A 12,488-nucleotide genomic window follows, 5' to 3' on the forward strand; every position below is an offset into this window, starting at 1 on the left:
ATCTAGAAACAGCCACTTGCTAAGGTGTTATAATTGTATGAACATTAATTTTGGCGACCACTTTTATATAATTGACATTTGACAGCCTCAGGTGTTGGCTCAAAATAGGATCATAGACAATAACTTGTTCCTAATGTCATGCTGATCTTTTATGTCATTTTAATTATCACATGTTACTAGAGGTGACAAAATGGATAAAAATAACAGTTATCTATTCATATTATCCACTAAAAATAGAGTAAAAATTACACGAGGCGTCCTATTTGATCGCCTCCATTTAACATATACCCACTTTTTAAAATTATTTTAACTAGAACCAAAATTTAAACAACTTCAGGCATTCTTCTTCTTCATCTTCTTCTTCTTATATAGTGTTTGTAAACATATTTTAACGATAGTTTATGATATTTTACAGTGGAATGTTGATGTGGCGCTTTATTTTATTACTATTGCTTAGTTTTCTTCTTCTTCTTTTACTTAATTACAAAATGAGTTCGTTAGATTTATTGTTGTGTTGATAAATTGATGATTGGGGGTTTGTTCTTGTTAATATTTGGAGGTTATATTTCAAATTTAAGCTGATTTAGAGTAGATTTAGGTGTTAAATCGTATAATGGATTGTTAAAATTCGAAGAACAAATTTCTGTTTCTGGACAATTTGTACTTCATGCCTATTTGGCCTTAAGTGCATGAAAATGTTGGTTGCACTTCAGACCTATTTGGCCTTAAGTGCATCTGAAGTGCAATTTTTTCACTTCAGACTTATTGGCCTTAAGTGCATGAAACCATTGGTTGAACTTTAGACCTATTTGGCCATAAGTGCATCTGAAGTATAATTTTTTTTACTTCAGACTTTTTGGCCTTAAGTGCATGAACCATTGGTTGCACTTCAGACCTATTTGTCCTTAAGTACATCTAAAGTGCAATATTTTCACTTCAGACTTTTTGACCTTAAGTGCATGAAAATATTTATTGCATTTCAAACCAATTTGGCCTTAACTGCATTTTAAATGCAATTTTTGCACTTTAGACTTAATTGGCCTTAAGTGCATTGCACTTCAGACTATTATTTTGTAACACTCACAACCTTAGCTCATACGAGAAAGGGAAATATAGGGGAAGAAGGAGAAAAGGGAAGAATAAGAGATGATTTTTAGGGAGGAAATTAGATAAATTTTTCATACATGCCAATCATTGCAATACAGAATATAAATAACGACTAGACTCTGCCAATCTGTTACCTAAGGATCTGGGAAAGTGACATTTGGCAGCCTATGACATCACCTCTACTCAAACAACTTAAGGACTGAAATTTAAATTATATTGGACTAATTTGTTACTAATAAAATTATAGGGCTAGAAGAGTAAATTATTATCAACTAACATAACTACTACTCATTCTTATGACAAACCCTTCCTCTTATAGAACCTTGTCCTCAAGGTTCAAAATGTGAAAACTGAGATTTGATGAAACTATAATCTTCCTAAGTGGACTCTTCAGGAAGCAAGTTGGACCATGGAATCAAAACTTGTGTCACTACTTGGTTACCTCTCTTGATCATTCTTCTTCCTAAAACTGCAACTGGCTCAGTCATAGGAACACTATCAGGAGTACATGTAGGAGGATCAACACATGCAACTATATTAGTGCCAATTTTCTTCTTGAGATGGGAAACATGAAAAACAAGATGGATTTTTGCTGTGGAAGGGATCTGTAACTCATAAGAAACATTGCCAATCTTCTTGATCACCTGATATGGACCATAAAAATTAGATGACAGTTTGAGGCTTTTTCGGATTGCCGCAAAAGACTGCCTATAAGGTTGTAGTTTAAGATAGACCCAGTCTCCAACTAAAAATCCTCTATTAGTTCTATGTTTATCTGTTTGCTGCTTTATCATGTTTTTAGCCTTTCTAAGACTTTCCTACAACACTTTAGTCCTCACTTGCCTCTCCTTTAGCCATTGATCTACAGTGTCAACTTTACTTTGATATATCAATTCAAATGTCATTTGTGGAGGCTCATAACCATAGACAACCTGAAATTGGGTCATTTGTAGGGCAGAGTGGTAAGATGTATTGTACCAAAACTTAGCTAAGGAGAGCCACTGGTTCCATACTTTTGGTTTGTGACTTGTCATGCACCTGAGATACATTTCAAGACATCTATTTAGCCTTTCTGATTGGCCATAAGTTTGAGGATGGTAAGATGATCTTATGTGTAATTCAGTCTTCAACAATTTGAAAAGTTCTCTCCAAAAGATTCTTGTGAACAGTTTGTCTCTGTCAGACACTATGCTTTGAGGAAGACCATGTAACTTATACACTTGATCTAGGAAGACTTTAGCAACCTGGGTTGCATTGAATGGATGAAGGAGTGGACTGAAGTGTGCATATTTGTTGAACCTATCAATCACCACTAGAATAGTGTCCTTGCCCTCTGATTTTGGAAGACCTTCAGTGAAATTCATAGAAATGTCTCCAAGGGTGGTCTGGAATTGGCAGGGGTTGTAGCAATCCTGGAGGTGTTATGTTCTCAGTCTTGTTTCTTTGACAGGTATCACATTCTTGTACCACTCTTTGGATATTTATTTGCATAGATGACCAATAGCATAGGGACCTCAACCTTTTATATGTTGCTAATACTCTAGAGTGTCCACCTGAGGCTGATGAATGCATTTCCTTGATTAGCCGATGTCTCATGTTACCCTTGCTTCCTATTCATAGCTTACTCTGATGCCTCAACAGTCCATTTACCAGCTGATTGGTTGCACTTCCACTAGGATTTTGTGTAAGGTCAGAAATGAGCTGGTTCACTTCCTCATCTCCTTGATAACTTTATAATACCTCCTGATCCCAAGTTGGTTTAATGCTGGTGATGGCATTACAGTGTCCTGAGACCTTCCTAGACAAAGCATCAACAGCTGAATTCTCACTTCCCTTCCTATATTGAATGTCAAAGTTTAGCCCAAGTAACTTAGTTAACCCTTTGTGCTGCAGCATGGTAGAGATCCTCGGGTCTTTTAGGAACTTGAGACTGAAATGATCAGTCTTGACTGTGAAGAAGTTCTGCTGCAAGTAGTGTCTCCACTTGTCTACTGCTAGAAGTAAGGCCAGTAATTCCTTCTCATAAGTGGATAGTCCTTGATGTTTAGGGTTGAGAGCTTGACTCAAATAGGCTATTGGGTGGTGATCTTGCATGAGAATGGCTCCAATACCCAAGCCACTAGCATCAACTTTCACTGTAAAAGGCTTGGAGAATCAGGTAAAGCCGGGACTGGGCCTTAACCATGACATTTTTTATCCTTTCAAATGCAGTTGTAGCTTCTTCAGTCCATGCAAAATTGCCCTTCTTGAGTAGTAAAGTCAATGGTTTGCTAATGACTCCATATCCTAATATGAATCTTCTATAATAGCTAGTGAGCAATAAGAACCCTCTTAGTTCCTCGATGCTTGTTGGTCTAGGCCACTGAAGCATTGTTTGTATCTTAGTTGGATATGTTTGTACTCCTTCTCCTGAAATGATGTGGCCAAGGTAGTCCATTGTGGCTGAGCAAAAGATCATTTGGATCTCTTAGCATATAGTTGGTGTTGTCTTAAAACTTGAAGCACCTTTTTCAAATACCTCAAGTGACTGCTTAGGTCTAGATTATAGACCAAGATGTCATAAAAAAAACCAATATGAACTTCCTTAGGTATTGCCCAAAAACCCGGTGCATTAGTGCTTGGAATGTAGCAGGAGCATTAGTCCGCCCAAAGGGCATGAACTTAAATTGCCATAGTCCGTGGTGTGTTCTGAATGCAGTCCTGAACTCATTAGATTCCTTCATACTTACCTGATGGTAACCAGCTCTAACATAAGATCAATTTCAAAAAATAAAACTGCCCCTTTGAGTTCATCTAGCAAGTCTTCTACCACTGGGATGGGGTATTTGTTCTTGACAGTCATTGCATTCAGCTTTCTGTAGTCAATGCATAACCTCCATCTAGAGTCCTTCTTCTTGAAAAAGAGAGTTAGTGATGCAAAACTAGATTGGCTAGGCACCACAGTCCTAACCTTGAGCATTTATGTAATCATTTGTTCAATTGCATCCTTTTGGTCATGGGAGTATCTACAAGGCCTCAAACTGAAAGGGTGAACTTCAGGCATTAAGGTGATGGAGTGATCACAACTTCTTTTGGGAGGTAGGGCCTTTGGTTCCTCAAATACATCAGCATACCTTCATAACAGCTCCGGAACTGGTATAGGTACCTCAGCTTCTGGAGTTTTTTTGGATATATCATACAGTTGCACCAGACAATAAATGCTTCCTTGTTGCAACAATTTTGCTGAATCTTCTGCAACATCAGACCATACTTCTACATATCAGCATTGCCTTTAAGTGTGATGAGTCTGCCTTCTTTTAGGAAGGTCACACTAAGAGGCCTTGTGTTGAGGATGACATGAGTGAACTGGTCCAACAAATTCATTCCCAGTACCATGTCATAGCCACTGATCTGTATGACTCTCATAGGAAATTGAAATTCTTCTCCCTACATAGTCCACTTGTCAAGACCCGAAATCCCTCTGAATGAGTCGTGATGACATATAGTCTCTAAAACTAGGTAAGCCTAACACATACCAAAATGATAATAGGTTCTACTAAACAGCTATTAAACATGAACCAAAAATTTCTAAATAAACCAATAGTCTCAACATGATACAATATTCCAAAATCGGTAGTACAAGTCATAAGCCTTTCTTAGAGTAACTCTATATAATGAATACATCATTGTTCCAGAATAATAGAAAATAATGGAAATATATACAACAGAAGGTGACTTCGGAGCCTGTGAACGTCCAGCAGGTGTACCTTGAAGTCTCCACCCGCACAAGCATAAGTCTCAAAAACTAACTCTATACGAAGTACCTAGTTCTGCACAAAAATATGCAGAAGCATAGCATGAGTACGCCACAGTGAGTAACCTCGGTAGAGTAGTGATGAAGCCAGGTCAAGACACCTATCGAACATGTAAACCTGTGCAGGATATGACTTAAAGCTAACAACGAAGGAATATCAATGTAATGCCAATAGCAGAAAGAATTCAAATTACAAACAACAATGAAGATAAGGGGAACATGAATGGCAACGAGAAATAACCAAGTAATTAAGCAACAACATCGTCGGGGTACGGATGAAGTATGAATGTGTTCAAGTAGGTAAAATGATGTCAACTCAACCAAACAAATCATTCCTAATACACGAATTTCAATAATCCCACTTCCCGTAAACTCAGATCATAAGTCACTTCGCACGGCAAAATTCACGTGCTACCAGGTACATAGTATCCATGTCAAATTCTATAAATAATACTCGAGGGATCTATTCATATATAATAAAGTAAAATTGTAGTTTCTAAACCAAACAGGAAATCAATGGGAAAATGAGTTTATTTGGAAAATATTTGGGTGAAGAGAATAACATTTTCAAATAAAATAAAGCATCGGATAAGCTATTGATGTGAATATAGAATTTAATGAATTAAAACATAATAGAAATTCCTTTTTAAGTAAAGTTGTCACGACCCAAACTCTCCCTTCGTGAATTGTCGTGACGGTACCTAGTCTCTACGACTAGGTAAGCCTAACACTTGCGGAAAATAAATGGAAAACATGAAAATTAACAACTAACAGTAACAGATATTTTTAATAAGCAATTGAGATGCCGCTCGAAATATACAATAATCAACTCTTGAAATATAAAAAATACTCCCAAGACCCGGAACACCGTAAGTCACAAGCTTCTACGAAGTTCTAACTGTTCTATACATCAGTGTCTATAGAAATAAGAGAAGAATAAACATAGGGGATATAGGGGGGACTCCGAGGATCTGCAGGCGCGGGCAGATGTACCTTGAAGTTCTTCGAAAAACAGCAGCGACTGCAACTAAGGACGAGGCTGGTAAAGGGAATCTGGATCTGCACACGAAAAACATGTGCAGCTCAAACAAATGAATATAACAGTTACAACATGAAACCTATAATTTAGACTAAGTACAAGTGAAGAAAGAAGCAGGATTCTTCTAAACATGTTGCAAAGAGTTCAAATAGGCAATTAGAACATGTAGACATGTTATTCTAGGCTAACAGGATAACTACACATTCTAGCATACTCAGATAAGATGAAAACAAGATATTACTCGGTAAACAAAAATTAGGTTTTTCCACAAATAGCTCGTGTACGCACTCGTCACCGTGCGTACACGGCGCTCACATATCATAACAACACCAAATCCTAAGGGGATTTCCCCCACACAAGGTTAGGCAAGCCACTTACCTCAAACCAAGCTCAATCAATCCGTAACAATGCTCTTTCCACGAATATCAGGCTCTGAATAGCCCAAATCTAGCCAAAATCAATTACATACCATAAATACAACTATAAGAATTACTCTAATTAATGAAATCAAAGCTAAAGCAAGAAATTAGAAAATCACCCCAAAAGGTCTCTCCGAGCCCACGTCTCGAAATCGGGTAAAAGTCACAAAATATGAATACCCACTCACTCATGAGTTCACTCATACCAAAATTACTCAAATCCGATACCAAAATCTCGATCAAAATCCCAAAATTCGGCCTAAGAACTTTTCTCAACTTTTCCCCAAATTTTCAACCCCAAATCCGAAATTAAATGAAGAAGACAACTATAGATTAATGGAATACAACCAAAAACGAATTAGGAATCGTTATCCTAAAGCTTCCTTTGAAAATCCCTCGAAACATTGCCAAATCTCGAGCTCTCAAGTGCAAAAATGAAGAATAAAATAAAACCCTCGTACTTAGCCCTTTTTCTGCCAGAGATCTCGCTTCTGTGAGCCTTCAACCGCATCTCCGGTACCGCACCTACGGAAATACCATCGCAGATGCGAAAATCACTTAAGGGGAACTGGGTCCGCATCTGCGAACAAGGGCCGCATCTGCGGGCCCGCACCTGCGCTCCTCTTCCGCTTTTGCATGTCCGCTTCTGCGGATCTATCGCCGCACCTGCGACCCCAGCTTGACAGGTCCAAAACTGCTTCTACCGCTCCATGGCCGCTTCTACAGCGCCGCACCTGTGGCCCAAAGTGCGCAGGTGCGATTACACCAGGTGCAGCAACTTCGGCAATTGCATAAGTCCCAAACTCAATTCGTTAAGCATTTGAAACACACCCGAGGCCCCCGGGACTTCAACCAAACATACCAACCAGTCCTAAAATACCATACGGACTTAGTCGAGCCCTCAAACCACGTCAAACAACGCTAAAATTACTAATCATCCTCCGATTAAAACTTAAAGAACTTGAAACTTCCAAATTCGACAACAGAAGTCGAAACTAACCAAACCACGTCCGATTGATCCCAAATTTTGCACACAGGTCATATTCAATCATGTGGACCTACTCCAACTTTCGGAATCAGAATACGACCCTGATATCAAAAAGTCCACTACCGGTCAAAATTTTCAAAACTTCGACTTTTACCATTTCGAGCCTAAATGAGATACAGACCTCCAAAACGCTATCCAGACACGCCCCTAAGTCCAAAATCACCAAACTGAGATAACGGAACCGACAGAACTCCATTTCGGAGTCTTCTTCACACAGTTCTGACTACGGTCCAAATCCTAAGGCTTAAACCTCCATTTAAGGACTAAGTATCCCAAAACACTCCAAAAAATAAAACGAAACCTCCCAGCAAGTCACAATAGCAGAAAATAGATATGGGAGGAGAAGTTAATAGGGGGTCGGGGCTATAACTCTCAAAACGACTGGTCGGGTCGTTACAAAAGTAGAAACATCGGATGAGGTAAGGAGATTAAGTTGAGAAATCGATTAAAGTGAAATATGAAGACTATTAAAAATAGTAAGGTACCGAATGAAATGGCGAGTTTTAACTTAAGAGTCACGTAAGGTAAGCAAGTTAATAATTCTTTTATTTAAAATCGATATGTTAATAACCACTCAACAGGGTATGAGATAATGACTCAGCGTAGTAAATTCATCTTGAAAATCAATTCACCACAATAATAGTAGTAGGAAAGGAAAACAGGAAATGATGGCAAAGCAGTAAACTAATGACAACAACTCAATCCTTGAAAACCAGTAAAAATTAGATATACCAATCCTCAAAGTCTCGTACGAAATAACCGAAGCGAACACAATACAACAAGGAATACAAAACACATAAATTGTTGCGGTGCGCAACCCGATCCCCCCGTACAACACTATCCTCCCTTATTCCACCATGTAAATATCAATAACAATAAATAATAAGTAAATATATATGTTGCAGCGCGCAACCCGATCCCACCATATAATCAAAGTCAATATCATAATTCTCCCTTACTTCACCATATCAATCCACCCTTATTTCACCTGTTGCGGCACGCAACTCTATCCCACCGTATCAATATAAATCCACCCTTATTCCACCTGTTGCGGCGTGTAACCCGGTCCATTAATAAATCAATAACATCAATAATTCAATACTCAATTTACAAGAATTTCTACAATCATAAGATATGAGTACACGGCAATGAAGGAAACACGTAACAATCAAGGAACACAACAAATATTACAAAAAAGCAACATGACAAGTGAAGCAGTTAAGACAATTAAGGTAAGTAGCAAATAAGCACGGAGTCATGGAAGGGACTCAATAATAAAAAGGTAACAAGACAATAAGAAAGGCAACAACCTCAACTAAAGCATGTAAGAGCAAAATGATAAGTAAAGGGTACAATAAGTGCTAACAACGTCAAATAAAGCCTGTAGGAACAAAATAACAATGAAAGACATAACCCGTCAGGACAACTCAATTAAAGGCACGGAAAGAGTCTAGATAACCTAAACTGGTCAAATACCACATATAGTCTGTGTACCCACTCGTCACCTTGCGTACACAGCTTTCAGGTAACACAATTAGCACAATCAACTCGAATCCTAAGGGGTAGTTTCCCCCACACTAAGTTAGGCAAGACAATTACGTCAATTCGGCCAAAACAATACTCAAATTATCTTTTCCTTTACCAATTCACCTCCGCTCGGCTCAATCTAGCCAAATACGACTTAAATACATCAAACAATGCAAAAACAATAATTTTAATTAACAAAGCTATGATCTTTATACAATTTCTAAAAGTCAACAAAAAGTCAACCCATGCCCGCCATGTCAAAATCCGGGTCCAAGGGTAGGTCTTGATTATCCATAGCCCCACAAATCCATATACGTGTTTTGTTTCCAAATTCGAGTCCAATTCGACTCTCAAATCCAAATTTTTGTATTTCAAAACTTTGCAAAAAATTCCCAAATTTCCCGTTAGATTCACATGGATTTGATGTTAAATCTAATATATATTCACGTAATTTAATTGAAAATTGATTAAAATTACTTACCCAATAGTTTAGTATGAAAATCCCTTCACAAAATCACCTCTCATCGAGGCTAGGGTTCAAAATATGGTAAAATGAAGCTAAGTCTCGAAATACTCGGCTATATGCAGGTTGCAGATGTCGCATTTGTGACACGGGGTTCGCAAATGCGAACTCCACAAAAGCGAGCATTCATCGCAAAAGCGAAACAAGAGACTTTCTGCAAAGTCGCATTTGCGACCAAATTCATCGCAAATGCGAAGACATATGCCTCGCAAAAGCGGCAGGAATCTTCACAAAAGCGAACAACCACACTTCGAAAATGCGAGGGATTTCTTCGCAAAATGAGAATTCTTCCCCAGCAACCCAGTTTCGCAAATGCGAGGGAGGCTTCGCAAATACGTTGGAACCAATACCAGGAAACATAATTTCTAACAAAACATTTTGAAACTAATCCGAAACTCACTCGAGCCCCTGAGGCTCCCAACCAAACACCCACAACCGTCCAAAAATGTAACACGAACTCGCTCACGTGATCAAAATATCAAAATAGCCTCTAAAAGCATGAATCGGACACCAAAATGCATGAAGATCACAATAAACTTCAAGAACTTCTAGAATCACAACCAAGCGTCCGAACCATATCAAATCAACTCCAAATGATTCCAAATTTTGCAGGCAAGTTTCATACAACAAAACAGACATATTCCAAGTTCCAAAACCAAAAATCCGAACCCGATAGCCTTAAAGTCAAACCATGGTCAAGCCTAGAAAAAAGTTTAAACCTTCAAATTGCTAACTTCTACCAAATGATGTCGAAACCCTCTAGAAACATCCAAATACAAATCAGGCCATATGCTCAAGTCTAAAATTACCATCCGGACCTACCGTAACCATCGAAACTCCAATCCGAGGTCAAATACTTAAAAGTCATACCTTGGTAAATTCTTTCAACTTCGAGCTTCTCAAATAAGAGTCACTCCTTAAAATCATTTTCGAATCACCCAAAAACCTGAGACGATGATGCACGCAGGTCATAAAACACTATGTGAAGCTACTTGTGACCTCAAATTTCCAAACTAGATGCAATTTCTCAAAACGACCAGACGGTCGTTACACCACTTGAACTTGGGACGCCATTCTTCACTAAACATTTGTTGTCCATTTGCCACTACTACCCTCATGGGTTGTGTTGTAGGATATACCATTCCCACCATAATTTTAGCTACCTTTGGGTTAATAAAGCTGTGAGTTGAACCATTGTCCACTAGGATTAGTACAGATAACTTCTTCACCCTTCCTTGGATTTTGATGGTAGAAGGTGAAGTAGTCATACGCAATGCCACATTCATAGATAGCTCAGCATGCTCTTCTTCTACCATAGGAACAGTCTCTCCTACAGGTTCTGCTGCTTCACTAGCATCATGATACACTTCCTACTATTCCACTCCACTAGCTCCTGTCAATAGATTCAGAGTTTTTGGTTTACACTGATTTCCAGTGTAATACCTCTCATGACACCTGAAACATAGATTCTTTTCTCTCATTTGGTCATAAATTATGTTTTTGGGTTGGTTGGTGCCTGCAGTACCAAAGGGGCATGCCTGATTGCTTTGGTTGTTATGTGTTGATGGAGTGTTTCTGGTGGGGTAAGTGAGTCTAGGAGGTTCATTATAAGTGAGGGGAAGAGGGCTCTGAGAATATGTGATTCTTGGATTGGTGGGTGGGTAGTTTCTGGTGGTTGGTTGAGAGGGTCGATTCAGGTATTTTTGCAGGGCTTTTAAGGCATTCTCTTGAAGCTTGGTTACTTCATAAGTATCCAAAAGAGTTATATGATTATATATCATGACCAAGTGCTTGATTTCAGGTCTCAATCCACTCACAAAACTAGCTACAAAGTGCAGCTCATTCAGGTGAGGGTTGATCATCATCATGTGGATCCTAACTCTTCAAATTTCCCTTGATATGCCTATGTATTCCCTTCCTGTCTCAACATACTAAACTAGTCAATGATATCTAGAGGTCTGATATGGCCAAACCTCCTACAGATATCCATACAGAATAAAGGCCAAGCTACTACCTCCCCCCTCTGTCAATAACATAAGCATCAAACCAGTTGTCAACCTTATCTTTTATGTGCATAGCAATGTAAGTCATTTTCTGATGGTCAAGTACCTTATAGATTTCGAAACACTTGTCACCTTTTTTTATCCAAGCCCTGGGGTTAGTTCCATCAAATTCTGGAAATGTAAGCTTGCATTTTGAGGTCTCTACTGTTGTTAGTTGCAAAGATTGACTTCCAGCTTCCATAACCCAACTGGACTGGGTAAAATTGGGGGCTGGGAAGTTCTATGCGAAGGAGCAGGTGTAAAAGCAATACCTCGAGCATCAGTAGCAAAAGGAGGTGTGAGTGGAGCTGTAGAGAATATTGGTTGTCGAACACTACCTCCACCGGTTGTTCCTCCAACGGCGAAGGAAGCCCTTTGAGCATATGAAGATGCAGTCATAGGTGACTGTGTTTCCAGTCCACGATCCTTCAGTGTCTGTTGAAGAATCAACTCTAGTTGCCGCTGAGTTTTCTACATTCTGAGCTTGAGTATCATCCATTTTATCAACTCTAGTCGATACAGCCTTGAAACTCGTGGTTAATTGCTGCATCCGAGTATCCAGTTTTTTATGCTATCCTCAATATCTTTCAGTTTCAGCCATGGTGGTCAGAGGACTGCTACTCTGATACCAAATGTAACACTCACAACCTTAGCTCACACAAGAAAAGGAAATATCGGGGAAGAAGGAGAAAAGAGAAGAAAAAGAAGAGAAGATTTTTAGAGAGGAAATTAGATAGATTCTTCATACATGTCAATCATTGCAATACAAGTAAATATAAATAACGACTAGACTCTGCCAATCCGTAACCTAAGGATCCGGGAAAGTGACATTTGGCAGCCTATGACATCATCTCTGCTCTAACAACTTAAGGACTTAAAGGACTGAAATTTAAATTACATTGGACTAATTTGTTACTAATAAAACTATAGGGCTGGAAGAGTAAACTATTATCAACTAACATAACTACAACTCATTCTTGAACATTTTTT

This window comes from Nicotiana tabacum, chromosome 23 (assembly GCF_000715075.1).
Source record: "Nicotiana tabacum cultivar K326 chromosome 23, ASM71507v2, whole genome shotgun sequence".
In the NCBI taxonomy this organism is placed as follows: domain Eukaryota; kingdom Viridiplantae; phylum Streptophyta; class Magnoliopsida; order Solanales; family Solanaceae; genus Nicotiana; species Nicotiana tabacum.